The 16229-nt window shown below is 37.1% G+C and overlaps 1 protein-coding gene across 3 annotated transcripts in view; it reads right to left on the reverse strand.

Moving 5' to 3' along the window:
• POLK (DNA polymerase kappa) overlaps window positions 1-16229 on the reverse strand; it is a 90581-nt gene that overhangs the window by 70178 nt on the left and 4174 nt on the right. The window contains exon 1 of one of the 3 annotated variants that reach the window (XM_050794461.1): window positions 12303-13674. The exons of the other annotated variants lie outside the window; for them this stretch is intronic. The gene's annotated coding sequence lies outside the window, so the exon portion shown is untranslated. Of the gene's footprint in view, window positions 1-12302; window positions 13675-16229 lie in introns of those variants that run through there. 3 annotated transcript variants of the gene reach the window in all.

Here is a 16229-nt window from a genome sequence, read left to right on the forward strand (position 1 = left end):
TATGAAGTACTTATTTCTATACTACAAAGTACACTAAAAAATAAAATTTGAACTGCAAATATACATTTTCTAACACTACTAAAATAGTTATTATAAAATATACATTTCCTAACACTACTAAAATAATTACTTTCAATAATACTTCACAGATGCTAGGAAAGCACAAAAGACACAACAAACTAATGTCATAATGTGTAATTAAGTGACCTGTTTCTAACAAATAGAATATAGCAGAAGTAGAAGTGATGGAATGTAACATCTAAAAATGGGTTAGGTTAGTGGGGCCAAGATGGCAGACTAAAAGCAGCTCATGTGCACTGCTCTCACAGAGAATAAGCAAAAGGGCTAGTGAACACTGACCCTGCAGGCTGATCATCTGAGAAACAATGTTGGGATCTATCGAGGCAGCAGGGGAACACAGAGAGCACAGAGGAATGAAGCTGGGCACCAGCTTGTCTGGGCTGAGCACAGAGTCAGGAGTACCACACCTGAAAGGGTGAGTGAGAGCCCCCAGGGTGATTCACACTTTCCACAAGGACCTGTGCAAGACTGGGAATGGGAGATTCCCCCTGGCCACCCTGTGCCCCCCATCCCCACGCTTCCAGACTGAGGCAGAGAGCCACTGGGATGTTTGGTGGAGGCAACTCTGAAGTCCAAGTGGACCTCTATAAGCCTTGGGCTCTGGAGCAGATCAGCACCAGTGTTATAGCCCCAGTAGAGGCCGCCACTGCAGTGCCTGAAAGCAGTATTTCTCCACTATTCCTTGCTGGATGGGGCTCAGCAACAGTCTCCAGCCCAGTGGTCCTGCTTCAGCCAGAATTTGGCTGGCCACTCCACCTACCCTTGCCACAGGTAGCCAGGCAGGCAATGCTTGCTAGAGCTTCTAGCCCAGCAGTCCTGTTTCTGTGTGAACTCAGCTGAAGGACGCAGCTTCCTGTCATCCCAAGAAACACCGGGACAGCAAATTACATGACCCTACCCGCCCCTGTCACTGGCAGTCAGGCCAGCAATGCTTGTGAGAACTTCCAGCCCAGGGGCTCCACATCTGTGTGAACTCAGCAGGAGGGTGCAGTTTCCTGTTGTCCCAGTAAACACCCAGACAAGAAAGCATGCCACCCTGCCCATCCCTGCCTCTGGCAGCTGGGGGGCAACACATGCTAGAGCTTCCGGCCCAGGGGTCCTGCGTCTGTGGGAACTCAACTGATGGGCACAGCCTCCTATTGTCCCAGCAAACACCCAGGGGGCAGGGTGGGTGCCTCCACCCACCCCCACCACTGGTAGCCAGGTGAGCCATGCCTGCTTTAGCTTCTGGACCAGTGGTCCTGCTTCTGCCTGAATGTGCCAAGGGGTGCAGCCTCTTTTTGCCATGGAAACAACCAGATAGCAGAGCAGGCAATTCTACCCACCCTGCCTCTTATAGCCAGATGGGCCACAACTACTAGAACTTCTAATCCAGGGTTCCCACTTCCACCTGAACTCTGCGGGCAGGCACAACCCCATGCTTCCCCAGGAAGCACACAGATAGCAGATTAGGGCTGATGTGGCAAGAATGCAGCCTCTCTGCCAACTGAGGACCCTGACTGAGGAAGCTCTGTGGACCAGAACACCCCCCCAAAAAATGCAGGCACAGAGAAAGTAATCAGAGGGCGCTCCTCCAAGACCCAGGAACAGACTAGAATCAAAGCTCGTCAACTGAATCCACCTTATATCATAATCAAATCCCCAAGGGCATCAAAGAAGAGAAGAGCAAAAAAATCCATCCAAAGGACAGCAACATCAAAAACTGAAGGAACATCAGCCCACACAAATGAGAAAGAACCAGCACAAGAACTCTAGCAACTCAAAAAGCCAGAGTGTCCTCTTACCTCCAAACAACCCACTAGTTCCCAGGCAATGGTTCTTAACTAGGCTGAAATGTCAGAGACAGAATTCAGAATATGGATAGAAACGAAGATCATCGATATAGAGGAGAAATACAAATAGATTCAGCTTTTTGAATACCCTGAAATGTGAGAAACATAAAAACACATTTGGGATCAACTGGAGATCTTCCCAGTAATCCAGAGGGTAATTTCTTCAATAATCATGGCATCTAAAACGGCTTATTTTCTCCAGACATTACCTAACCTAAAAACTGAAAAATCAACTATCAAGAAAATAGGGCCCTATATTTCTACTTAAAGGAAAAGGGAAAGTAAAGGGAAAGCATTATTCATAAAAAGTAAGTTTTTATTGTTCTTAGCCATTTCATGTGAATTTGAGTGAACTAAGATTTACTGCAAAATTTGTGCTGATAGTTCTATTGTATCTCCTGGAACGTTAAGACTGGATATGAAGGGTACAATTTCATCTATGTGTATACGTTTATACTCAATTATATGTATGTACTTATATAATTGAAATGTATTAAGTTTTTTTTTACACTATTTCAATCTAAAAGATCTCTACATACTCCAGTATACATTTTGATATGTTTATATGTATATTACAAGATTATAATCTGTGTACTTGGCCTTTCATATCCATGGGTTCCACATCTGTGTATTCAACACACTGTATATAAAAAAAATTTTTTTAATCTGTACTGAACATGTGCAGACATTTTTCCTTGTCCTTATTCTCTAAACAATAGTATAACAACTATTTATACCGCATTTACAACTATTTGTATAGCATATACTATGTAACAGTATAACAATTACTTATATAGCATCCAAACCATGCATCCATGGTTTGTGTGTGTTCCTCTCCAAATCTCATGTTGAAATGTGATCCCCAATGTTGGAGTGGGGCCTAGTGGGAGGTGTTTAGGTCACGGGGGTGGGTCATGGGGGTAGGTCATGACCTATGACCCTCATGAATGGCTTAGTGCCCTCCTTGTGTTAATAAGTGAGTTCTTGCTCTGAGTTCAGAGTTCACAAGAGATTTGGTTGTTAAAAAAAGTGTGGCACCTTCCCCCTCTCTCTTTTGCTCCTGCTCTCTCCATGTAATGTGCCTGCCTCCCCTTTGCCTTCTACCATGATTGGAAGTTTCCTGAGGCCCTCACCAAGAGCGGATGCTGGCCCCATGCTTCCTATATAGCCTGCAGAACCATGAGTCAAAATAAATCTCTTTTCTTTATAAATTACCCAGTCTCAGATATTCCTTTAAAGCAATGCAAATGGACTAACACAATTGGGTATTCTAAAGAGTCTACAGATGATTTAAAGTCTATGGAAGACTATATAAAGGTTATATATAAATGCTATGCCATTTTATATCAGGGGCTTGAGCATTCATGGATTTTGGTGTCTGTGGGAGGTCCGGGAGCCAATCCCCCATGGATATCAAGGGATAACTATATTCACTTAATGTAATGAAAATACATAACTTTATATTTTATAATATCTATTTCATTATATTCTCTCTATTTTTGTTTAAGAGACAGGATCTTGCTTTGTTGCCCAGGTTGGAGTGCAGTGGCACAATCATAGCTCACTGTAACCTCAAACTTCTGGGCTCAAGTGATCCTTCTGACTCAGCCTCCAGAGCAGGTAGGACTACATGTATGTGCCACCTTGCCTGAATTTTTTTTTTTTTTTTTTTTTTTTGGTAGAGTGGAGTTCTTGCTATGTTGCCCAAACTGGTCTCGAACTCCTGGCCTCATGTGATCCTCCTGCCTAGGCCTTTCAAAGTGCTGGAATTACAGACATGAGCCACCATGCTCCAACACACTCTAATTCTAATATAGCATCAATGTTTATTCCAATTATAAAAGTTCATGTTTGCTACAAAAAAATTTTATATCAGAATGCATAAAAGGGAAACAAAGATAATAAATATATCATGCAACAATCCAGAGAGAATGATCATTAATATAATATTTTGGGATACTTCATTACTTTCTTCTATGTCTATTTCCTCACATATTTTATATAAAAATGACATCATTGCTATTCATACTGCTTTGTAACCTTTTTCCCCCTCTTAATCATAGAATTATTTTTATTTAAATAATTATGGAACTATAGAATCATTTTTTCTTCCATATTTTTTCTACTTACATGGAGTATAAGTGTGTAATCTATACATTTTAGACATAGTTGATTTCATCCCACATATCGTTTTGCAGTCTGTGTTCTTTATTTAAGACTGTATGAAAGGAAATTTTCCATGCCATCATGATGTGTCTGGGTATCTGAATTTAGTTTGGCCATTTGGGGATGGTTGAACTTTAACTTCGTGCTTCAAAATCTTTGTCTGACAGTACCAATATTCTAATATTATTTTTAATGGCTGTGCAGTATTACACTGTATGGTTGAACTATATTTTATATAACAGCTCCTTAATGACAGCAGTTAGGTTGTTTCTAATTTTTCTCTATTATAAAAAATGCTGTGATGAATATCTGTGCCCATACATTTTTAGGCACTGGTCTTAATAAGACAGATATTTTAAGGAATACACAAGGAATTCTTTAACACTTAAGTGGTCTTCTTACCTATCAGCCTGCCTGGTTATCTATTCCTTTCCGAAAAGATTTTGAGATACCTTATAAAAAGAATTAAAAATTTAAGTGAAAGCAAAACTACCAGGTTAAGAGAAGAAAAGCAGGTATGTATGTCAACAGCAAAGTCCAAATAGTTGATCTAAGAATAAAACTACATATATATACACATACACATGTATATATGTGTGTGTGTGTGTGTATATATATATATATATATAAATATTTTTTGAGACAGTGTCTCACTCTGTCACCCAGGCTGGAGTACAGTCACACAATCCTGCCACCTCAGCCTCTCAAGTAGCTGGGACCACAGGTGTGTACCACCAAAACTAGCTAATTTTATTTTATTTTTTTGCAGAGACAGTGTCTCACATGCCCAGGCTGCTCTAGAACTCCTGGGCTCAAGCAATCCTCCTGCCTTGCCCTCCCAAAGTGCTGAGATTAGGGGTGTGAACCATTGCACCTGGCCAAAACAACATCTTAAGATTTCCAACAACTGGAATTAAAAAAAAACATGTTTGATTATATAATTCTTTTTAGAAGGAATAAAACAAAGCATAACCTCCTTGGAGACTTTTTTATGTAATGAATTATATTTAAAAGCCAAATTTAATACACAATATCCTTCACTACCATTCATATCAAATACAGAAACAAAGTCAAAAGGGGTATCTTATGGTTTATGCTTATGAACATTAAAACTCCAATCAGACTGAGAGATAAACTCCACATACCTAGCTGACTCTCTTTATCTATTTTAGATACCTCTATCTTTTACTTCAAAGGAAAATAAATGGTTTTAGGTATTAAAATATTCACATTAAGCCAGGTGCGGTGGCTCATGCCCATATCCCCAACACTTTGGGAGGCTGAGGCAGGTGGATCACTTGAGGCCAGGAGTTCGAGACCAGCCTGGCCAACATGGCAAAACACGTCTCTACTAAAAATACAAAAATTAGCTGGGTGTGGTGTTGCACATCTGTAATCCCAGCTACTCAGGAGGCTGAGGCATGAGAATCACTTAAACCTGGGAGGCGGAGGTTGCAGTGAGCCAAGATGGCACCACTGCACTCCAGCCTGGGCAACAGAGCAAGACTGTCTCCAAAAAAAAAAAAAAAGTCACATTAAATCAGAAGTTTATCTCCAACTGTTTAAATTATCATTTTAAAATACCATGAAAAATATTGAAAAAGAAAAGAAATAAGGAGACAAACAAAACAAACAAAAGGGCACCAAATGGGACAAAGAATGATTGGATAACGCTTAATTTACATAGCAAAAATCTTATTAATTAGGTGCTGAGGGTATTGTTTTCTAAGACAGAAAAATGTCCCCTCTCATTTCCTTTTCTGAAAATAAGAGCTTCCTAAATTTTGTTTTTGCTGAAGTCAAAGCAGTAGTAAAAGTGATTTCTCTTTTACAATACTGTCAGTGGTTTCTTCCCTTTTTTCTTTTTTTTTAAAGAGACGGAGTCTCGCCCTTCCCTTTTCAAGATAGAGCCAACCTCTCTAAAGTTGAACAAAAATGAAATAGATAAAAATAGAAAATACGAAATTCTATAAAGGTTGGTTATATTTACTATGAAAGCTAAAAACAGGCATATATAAATGGTAACTAATGTTTTCCAACAATTTACCATTTGCCAAGCAGATACTAAGTGCTTAGGAAGCATCCTCTCATTGCTACTCATGATTACTCATTAGTTTAGATATTTCATTAAAGTATCTTTAACACATAAGGAAATTGAGGTTAGAGAATTTGTATAATTCGCCCATGATCACAAGAGGTACTCAGGCTGAAACTCAAATCCAGATTGTGTCTCCGAAGCCCGCATTCTTAATCAGTATGCCAAATATACAACTACGCCTAAGATGCCAGTTTTATCTTCATTCTCAAAAGATATTTTCATCAGATTTAGAATTGAATCGACAGTTTTTTTTTTCTTTCAGTACTTTAAAGATGTTGCTCCACTGTTTTCTAGCCTCCATTATTTCTGCTAAGGCCATGATCACTCAAATTGTTGTTCCTCTATGTATGTTTTCCCTTTTTGAGACAGTTGTGGCCATTATGATTGTTTCTTCTTCTTCCTTTAATCTCTCTCTCATCTCCCTTTGGAGGTTCAATTACCTGTTACTCCTGTTATTACTCATTTGCTATTGTTCCACAGGTACCTGAGTTTCCTTTTCTGTTGTTTTTTTTTTAATCTTTTCCCTTACTCTTCTTCATATTGGTTATTTTGTATTGCTATCTTCGAAGTGACAGACCAATTCCTCTGTCATTTCCATTCTGCTATTAAGTCCATCTAGTAACATCATTTTGATTTCAGATACTGTATTTCTTAGTTCTACAGTTTCCATTTGATTTTTTATATTATCTTTTTTGCTGAGATTTCCTTTCTTTTTAGTGATACAAACATATTTCTTTACTTCATTAAGCACAGTTTTAATAGTTGGGTTAAAGTCTTTGTCAGATAGTTCCAACATCTGGATCATCTTGGGGTTATCATCTATTGACTTGTCTTTTCTTTGAAAATAGTTCACATTTCCCTGGCTCATATATCAAGTAATTGTATCCTGGATATTGTAAATGCTATGTTGTAAGAACTCTGGATTCTGGTTAATCTTTCTGAAGAGTGTTAATATTTTTGTTTTAGCAGGCAAATAAACCCTAACTGAAAACTCTCTATGTCTGGTGAGGAGAGAGACTCAGATCTCAGTTCAGATTGCTTTCAATTTGCCCTGGGCATGCATGTAGACTATGCCAGTCAGAAAGTCAGGTGAAGCTTTTATATGGCATTTAGAATTTCCATTCTCTGGCTCTCTCTTATCTTGGGTTCCTTCCCTACTCTTTGGTAGCACTGGCCCCCTTTCCCTGGTTCTTTTGGACAGAATAATGAGGGGCTTCCTAGTGAACATTAGTTGTGCCATACTGTGTCTGCCCTCAAGGCAAAGCTGCAAAGAATGAGAATCTCACTCTGTAAGGGTTGCTTTGTCAAAGTTTGATACCTTCCAAAATCTATCTGCTTTTTGTTCCAGACCCCACAAGTAACTGATGTTTGTATTTTTTTTCTAGGTTTTCAGTCATGTGCAGCTTACTTCTCCCTACTGGAAGAAGAAGTTTCTCAAAAATTTAAAAGCAAATAAACTTATACATAATTTACTTCATATTCCTAAAGTACTAAAATAACTTTTGCTCTCCAAAGTGCAGCTATTCCACATGTTTAAACAGATGTTTGCTGACAGCACTGACTTCTCCAAGATCCAAAGCGAGGAGAGCAGTCAATTAAACTCCAGTCTCTTCTAAAATTTTAATCCTAGGTTGGTTTCAGATGGGTTAACACAGTCATTCAACCCTCAAGTATTTAAGGGAGGCACCTGGAACTGACTCAGTTCCTAGATTTAAACCTGTTCAGTCAACTGTCCACCCCTATCTTCAAAGTACAGAGATAAAACAGGTTCTCGTATTCTCTATGAGAACCTCCTCCTATTCCTGCTTCCTCTTATCTGCCCTTTTTACAATCTGAAAGGTTTTTTTTTGTTTTTTTTTTTTTGAGATGGAGTCTCACTCTTGTCACCCAGGCTGGAATGCAGTGGCACAATCTTGGCTTATTGAAACCTCCACCTCCTGGTTTCAAGTGATTCTCCTGCCTCAGCCTCCTGAGTAGCTGGGATTACAGGCGCCCGAAAGCACACCCAGCTAATTTTTGTATTTTTATTAGAGACAGGGTTTCACCATGTTGGTCAGGGTGGTCTTGAACTCCTGACCACAGGTAATCTGCCTGCCTCGGCCCGCAAAGTGCTGGGATTACAGTTTTAAGCCACGGCGCCCAGCCTACAATCTTAAAGTTTTATCTGTCTCTGACATGCAACATAGATGCCTTCCTCACCTCCCCAGAATCCTCATTATGCATATTTTAAATTGTTTTCTAGTTTTCAAAAAACACTCTTTAGTGAAAAACAAAAAAGCAAAAACAAACAAACAAAAAAAACAACCAAGGCTTTCCAAGGCTTTAAAAATTCCCAGGCCTTCTTTCAAGAACATAACCTACAAAACCTACCTTGAATCATGTACCTGTTTAACTTAATCACAAAACAGTTTGGGTTCTCATTCCACAATAAAACTAGCAATAATCCCTAGAAAGAAGCAAAGGTCTTTGTTTGCAGAAAGCCTTTGTATCTGGAGTTTACAGGTATTTCTTAACTTTACACATCTTTTCACATATCTGCATGAGGGCTACGGTAAATATTACTGCATATTAGTCATTGATCCCCTTGACTTTACTTTGGTTCTTGGTAATTCTCTTAGATTGCAATTTACATAGTATGGTTCTACTACGAACTGATTTCTATGGTGTGATCTACATGACAGACATACCTTTTTTATATGGAAACCTGAAAAATGATTTTAATATTTTAGGTATTTCTAACTAAAATGACATTTAGATATCCCAATGGATAAGTATTTAATAAATACACTCATATATAATATTTTCTATTTTGTAATGCAAAAAATTTTACTAGATTGGACAAAGATAAATCAACTAGCAGTATATTACGATGTGCTTTGACCTTTAACATAAAGAGTATCTTATTTAGGCAAATTATTCTTATTTTGTAATGAATTACAACAGCTAACCCTGAGATGGGGAAGGAAATATAAACCAACTCAGGTTTGGTTGTAAAATAAAATTGAAGAATGTAGTTACACTAGCCCTTATATACCACCAGGGTCTTTTATTTCTGAGTTTCTTCTTTGAGCAACTTTATTTGTAAACATTAATATTTCATATTTCTTAGAAGTTTTCCAAAGAAAAAAGGATTCTTTTTTTTTTTTAAAGAATAAAACTGATTCTATCCTACAATTACTATCTGAATGTATTCATCCTCTTTATTAATTTAAAATGCATAACAGAATCTTAGGGATCCTGTTTTTCCTATGCTCTGTATTTTAGTATTTCATCATCCTAGGGATTATTTAACCATTACTCATGAATTATTTCTTGGGAGATATGCTAAAAGTAAAATAATTAAAAAATAAAATGGAATCACCTAAAAAGATGATCCAATAGGAAATCATTTTTATATCATATTTCAGCTCTCATATTGTTTTCCACAGTATAACATCTTTGAAAGCAGAAAAGCATAGAAACCTCATTTTTGCAGTCTTCTTTTCAGTGGCTTTTATTAACACCATTAAGAGTTCTGAAACCAGTTTTGGGTTCCAAACGGTAAGTAGAAGTAAGCTGGCTTCATTCCCTCACTAGCGAAAACCAAAAACAAATATATGGTGCTGAGATTATTGCTAGCAATATCCCATAACTCAATTTGTAGATCAAACGGTTCCAAGGGACACAAAAAAGTGAAAAAAACTCCAAGCAGCCATAAAAAGAATCAGAATTCAGTATCTATGACACCCCTTCCCACAACCTGCCTGACACCAAGTATGTGGAAAATTTCCCTGACTCACAGTGTCTAAACTGGAAAAAGTGAGACTGAAGTAGACAACCAGTTTCCCTCACCATCTTGGGGTCCTGGTGGCCCATGGGGTCGCTGACTCAACCCATGGGAAGCATCATAAGTATGCAAAGGGAAAAATAGCCCTGAGGACACTCAGAGACAGAGGGGGAAGGGAGGACTATCACTCCCAGTCTTGGAAACTCTGCTCTTTTAACTTAGTCAAAGGAGACACCAAATCAGAGTACTTGTTCGGCAGGACCACTAGGCAGGAGGTACGTTCCACAGGTCCCCTGGGTACAAACCCCTAGCCAGCCTTTCTACACTGCTGAGATATCACCTTCGGGACCTCCTCAAATCCTAACAGGCAGCAATCTGATCCTTTACTAGGCTAGAGGCAAACCTGGAATCAAGGCTCCATCTAGTGCCAAAAAAGAGGCAGAGTGACGTAGCAGGAAAAAAAAAAAAAAAAAAAGAAAGAAATTCAACAGGTAAGTTACAAAGAATCTCTAAGCAAACATGTCCAATAAAAACCAAACTAGTCAGAGAAGTCTAAAATAAGCAAATAATGTTTCAGTGCAAAGACATAGATTTACATCCAAAAGAAACAACAGCAAACCATGATCTCCTCAAATGGACAAAGCAAGGAACCAGTGACTAACCCTAATGAGACAGTGATTCGTGAACTCTTGGACCATGAATACAAAATAGTGATTTTATGGAAACTCGGTGACATCCAAAATAACACAAAAAATAAATTTAGAAATGTATCAGAGAAAATTATCAGAGTTTGAAACAATAAAAAATCAAACAAATCTTGGTGGAACTGAGAAATATGTTTGCTGAACTAAAAAAATCATTAGAGGCTCTCAACAACATAGTGGATCAATCAGAAAAAACAATCAGTGAGCTAGAAGACAGGCTATTTTAAAACACATAGATGAGGAAAAAAAATAATAAAAAGGAATGAAGATTGCCTAGAAGATACAGAAAATCACCTCAAAAGAGCAAATCTAAGAATTACTGGTATTCAAGGAGCTAAGCAAGAGCAGGAGTAGGAAGTTTATTCAAAAAAATAAAGCCTCCCAAAATCTAAGAAAAATTATCAATATTCAGGCCAGAGAACACCAAACAGATTTGACCTAAATAAAACTACCCCAAGGCATGTAATAATCAAACTCTCAAATGTCAAGGACAAAGAGAGGATCTTAACAGTAGCAAGTTAAAAGAAGCAAGTAACATATAAAGGAGCTTCAATTTGTTTGGCAACAGACTCCTCAATGGGAACCAAATAAGCCAGGAGGAAGTGCGGATGACATTTTCAAAGTGCTGAAAGAAAAAACTGCCATTCAAGAATATTATATTCAGCAAATCTATCCTTCAACTACAAAAAAAGAAAGATAGACTTTCCTAGACAAACAAGCACTGAGAAAATTCACCATCACCAGACTCATTTTACAAGAAATACTAAAGGGAGCTCTTCAATCTCAGAGAAAAAAAAATGTGCAAAAAGAAAACATTTAAAGGTATAAAACCCACTGCTAGTCTATTACAGGCACTGTGGTTCATGCCTGTAATACGAGCTACCTGGAAAGCTGAGTCAACAGAGGACTGACTGAGGCTAGGAGTTTAAGACTATCCTGGGCAACATCATAAGACCTTATCTCTAAAAAAATTTCTTTTTTCTAATTACCTGAGCATGGTGGCAAATGCCTATCGTCCCAGATACTTAGGAGGCTAAGTTGGGAGAATCATTTGAGCCAGGAGTTCAAGACTACAGTGAGCTATGATCATGTCACTGCACTCCAGCCTGGGTGAAGAGGCAAGACCCTGTCTCTGAAAACAAAAATAAAATAAATGCACTGGTAAAAGTAAGTACACAGACAAACCCAGGATATTCTAATACTATAATTGTTGTTGGTCCTCTCATAATTCTAGTATGAAGTCTAAAAGACAAACTTGTTAAAAACAATAGTAGCTACAGCAACCTGTTAAGAGATAGGCAATATAAAAATAGGTAAGTTGAGACAATAAAAAGTCAAAATTTAGGGGCGATGAAGCTAAAGTGTAGAAGTTTTTAAGTTTCTTTCTTTGTTAGTTTCTATTTTTTTCTTTGTTATCTAAGATAAGTTTTCATTGTTTTAAAATAACTTGTCATAACTCTAAAACTTTTTAATAAACCTCATGGTAACCACAGTGCAAAAACCTGTAATAGATACACTAAAAATAAACAGCAATTAATTAAAACATACTATCAGAGAAAATCACTTAACCACAAAAGAACACACAAAGGAAAAGAGAGAAGTACAAAAGAACCAGAAAACAAGCAACAAAAGGGCAATAATAAGTTCTTACTTACCAATACTAACACTGAATGTAAATGAACTCAAGTCTCCAATTAGAAGACACAGAGTAGCTGACTGGATAAAGAAGAAAGACCAAATCATACAATGCCCACAAGAAATCCACTTCACCTACAAAGACACATATAACACTATAAGTGAAGGAATGGAAAAAGATATTCCACGCAAGGGGAAACCAGAAAAGAACAGGAATAGTTAACACATCAAATAAAATATGACTATAAGTCAAAGACTCCAAAAAGTGACCAAGAAGGTCACTATATTATGATAAACAGGTCAATTCAGCAAAAGGATATAACAATTAATAATATCTAAGCACCCAATACCAGAATACTCAAGTCTATAAAGCAAATATTGAGAGACACAAAGGGAGAGAGAGAGTACAATATAATAATAGTAGGGAGACTTCAACACCCTACTCTCAGGAAAGGACAAATCATACAGACAAAGAATCAACAAAGAAACAGGGGAGTTAAACTAGACCAAATAGGCCTAATTGACATAAAAAATCTCACCCAACTGCTGCAGAACAGACAACCTTTTCATCAGCATATGGAACATTCTCCAGAACAGACCACATCTTAGGCCACAAAACAAGTCTCAACAAAGTCAATGAAGTAGAAATCATATCACATATCTTTTGTAACCACAATGGAAAAAAACTTGAAATCATTAACAAGAGGAACCTCGGAAACAATACAAAAAATTAATTAATTAATTGTTTGATTTAATTTCGAGCAAGTTCAAATCAAATGACTTGTTCCTGGCAGGGCAAGGTGGCTCATGCCTATAATCCCAGCACTTTGAGAGGTCAAGGCGGAAGGACCTTGTTTGAAGCCAAGTGTTTGAGTACCAGCCTGGGAAGCATAACAATACCTGGGTTGGCTGGGCTTGGTGGTGTGTGCCTAACGTCTTAGCTACTCAGGAGGCTGAGGCAGGAGCATCCCCTGAGCCAAGGAGATTGAAGATGCAGTGCGTCATGATCACACCACTGCACTCCAACCTAGGTGACAAAGTGAGACCCTGTCTCTATTTAAGAAGGGAATTTAAAAATATTCTGAATCAAATGACAATGGAAATACAAAATACCAAAATCTATGGGATACAGCAAAAGTAGCAGTACTAAGAGAGAAGTTTACAATAATAAATGTCTACATCAAAAAAGGAGAAAAATTTCAAATAAATAACCTAACAATGCATCTCAAAAACTAGAAAAGCAAGAACAATCCAAACTCAAAATTAGTAGAAGAAAATAAATAATAAAGGTAAGAACAGCAGTAAATAAAATTGAGACTAAAAAATATAGATCAACAAAAGTTTTTTTCAAAAGATGAAACTGACAAAACTTTAGACAAAGAAAAGAAAGAAAATTCAAATAAATAAAAACAGAAATGAAAAAGTAGACATAACAACTGAGACCACAGATATACAAAGAATCTTTATATACTGTTATGAGCAACTATATGCCAACAAATTGGAATAGCTAGAAGAAATGGATAAATTCCTGGACACTTACAACCTACCAAGATTGAAACAGGAATAAACTGAAAACCTGAACAGACCAGTAAGTAACAAGATGGAAGCTGCAATAAAAAGTCTTTCATCAAAGAAAAGCCTGGAACCTGATGGCTTTGCTGCTGAATTCTACCCAACATTTCGAGAAAAACTAATATCACTTCTACTCAAACTCTCCACCCCACAAAAATAAAAATAAAAATAAAAAAAATCAAAGAGGGAATACTTCCAAACTAATTCTACAAGGCCAGCATTACCCTGATATCAAAACCAAATAAGGACACAACAAAAAAAGAAAACTATAGGCCAATATTACTGATGAACATACATGCAAAAATTCTCAACAAAATACTAGCTAATCACATTAATAAGATCCTTCACCATGATCAAGTGGGATTCATCCAAGGGATGCAAGGACAGTTCAACATATTCAAATCAATAAACATGATATATCACATTAACAGAATCAAGAACAAAAAACATACGACCATTTTCATAGACACTGAAAAAGTATTGGACAAATTCATCATCTCTTTATGATAAAAACCCTCAGCCAACTGGAATAGCAGGAACATAATCCCAGATAATAAAGGCCACATATGATAAAACCACAGCTAGCATCATCCTGAATGGGGAAATATTGAAAGCCTTTCCTCTAAGATCTGGAACAAGACAAGGATGCCCACCTTCACCACTGTTACCTAACATAATACTGAAAGCCTTGGTCACAGCAATCAGACAAGAGAAAGAAATAAAGGGCATCTAAATTGCAAAGGAAGGACTCAAGTTATCTTTGTTGGTAGGCAACATAATCTTATATTTACAAAACCCCTAAAGACTCCACCAAAAAGTTGTTAAGAACTGATAAACAAATTCAGTAAAGTTTCAGGATACAAAATTAACATACAAAAGTCAGTACAGACATTTTTTATTTAGATTGCTTTCTTGATTTCTTTTTCATATTGTTTGCTGCTAAAGTATAACATTTATAATAGTTACAAATAATATAAAATACCTAGGAATTACCTTAAGTGAAAGATTTATAAAAGAAAACTACAAAACACTGATGAAGAAAATTGAAGACACAAATAAAAGGAAAGATATTCCAAGCTTGTGGAATTGGAAGAATATTGTTAAAATGACAATACTACCCAAAACAATTTTCAGATTCAATGCAATCTCTATCAAAATACCAGTGACATTCTTCACAGAAATAGAAAAAGAATCCTAAAATGTATATAAAACCACAAAAGACTCTGAATAGCCAAAGCAGTCCTAAGGGAAAAGAACATAGCTGGGGGCATTACACTATCTGACTTCGAAATATACTACAAAGCTATAGTAACCAAATGACCATAATACTGGCAAGAAAATAGACACATGGACAAATGGAACAGAATAGAGAACCCAGATATAAATCCACACATTTACAACCAATAATTTTTGACAAAGCAATCAAGAACATATCATGGTAAAAGAATAGTCTCTTCAATAAATGGTGCGGGGAAAACTGGATAACCAGATGCAGAAGAATGAGACTATCTCTCAGATATTTCTTCCTCATCTCTTTTTGATTTTTGATACAAAAATCAAATCAAAATGGATTAGAAACCTAAATCTAAGATCTGAAACTATGAAACTACTAGAAAAACATATTTGGGAAATACTCCAGTACATAGGTCTGGCCAAATGCTGTTTTTTTGTTTTTTCGGGTTTTTTTTTTTTTTTTGGAGACAGGGTCTCTGTCACCTGGCTTTGAATGCAGTGGCGCAATCACAGCTTTCTATAGCCTCGACCTTCTGGGCTCAAGCAATCCTCCCACCTCAGCCTCCTGAGTAGCTGGGACCACAGGTGTGTGCAACCACAGGTGTGTGCTACCACATCCAGCTAATTTTATTTATTCATTTAACTTTATTTATTTTTAAACTTTTTAAACTTTTAATTTTTAAAATTTTTTATTTAATTTTATTTTTAATTTTTAAACTTTTAAAATTCTTTTTGCGAAAGTAGGGTCTCCCTGTGTTGTCCAGGCTGGTCTCAAACTCCTGGGGTCAAGCAATCCTGTGCCTCAGCCTCCCAAAGGGCTGGGATTATAGGCATGAGGCACAACTCCTGGCCTGGCCAAAGACTTCTCTGTGTAAGACCGCAAAAACACTGACAACCAAAGCAAATGTAGACAAATTAGATTATATCAAGCTAAAAAGCTTCTTCATGGCAGAGTGAATCATCAAGAAAGTGAAGGGACAGCCCACAGAACAGGAGAAAATGTTTGCAAACTATCCATCTGACAAGGGATTAATAACCAGAATACATAAGGAGCTCAAACAACTCAATAAAAGAAAAATAATTCGATTTAAAAATGGGCAAAATAGACATTTCTCAAAAGAAGGCATACTAATGGCCAAGAG

This window comes from Macaca thibetana, chromosome 6 (genome assembly GCF_024542745.1).
Source record: "Macaca thibetana thibetana isolate TM-01 chromosome 6, ASM2454274v1, whole genome shotgun sequence".
Taxonomy (NCBI): domain Eukaryota; kingdom Metazoa; phylum Chordata; class Mammalia; order Primates; family Cercopithecidae; genus Macaca; species Macaca thibetana.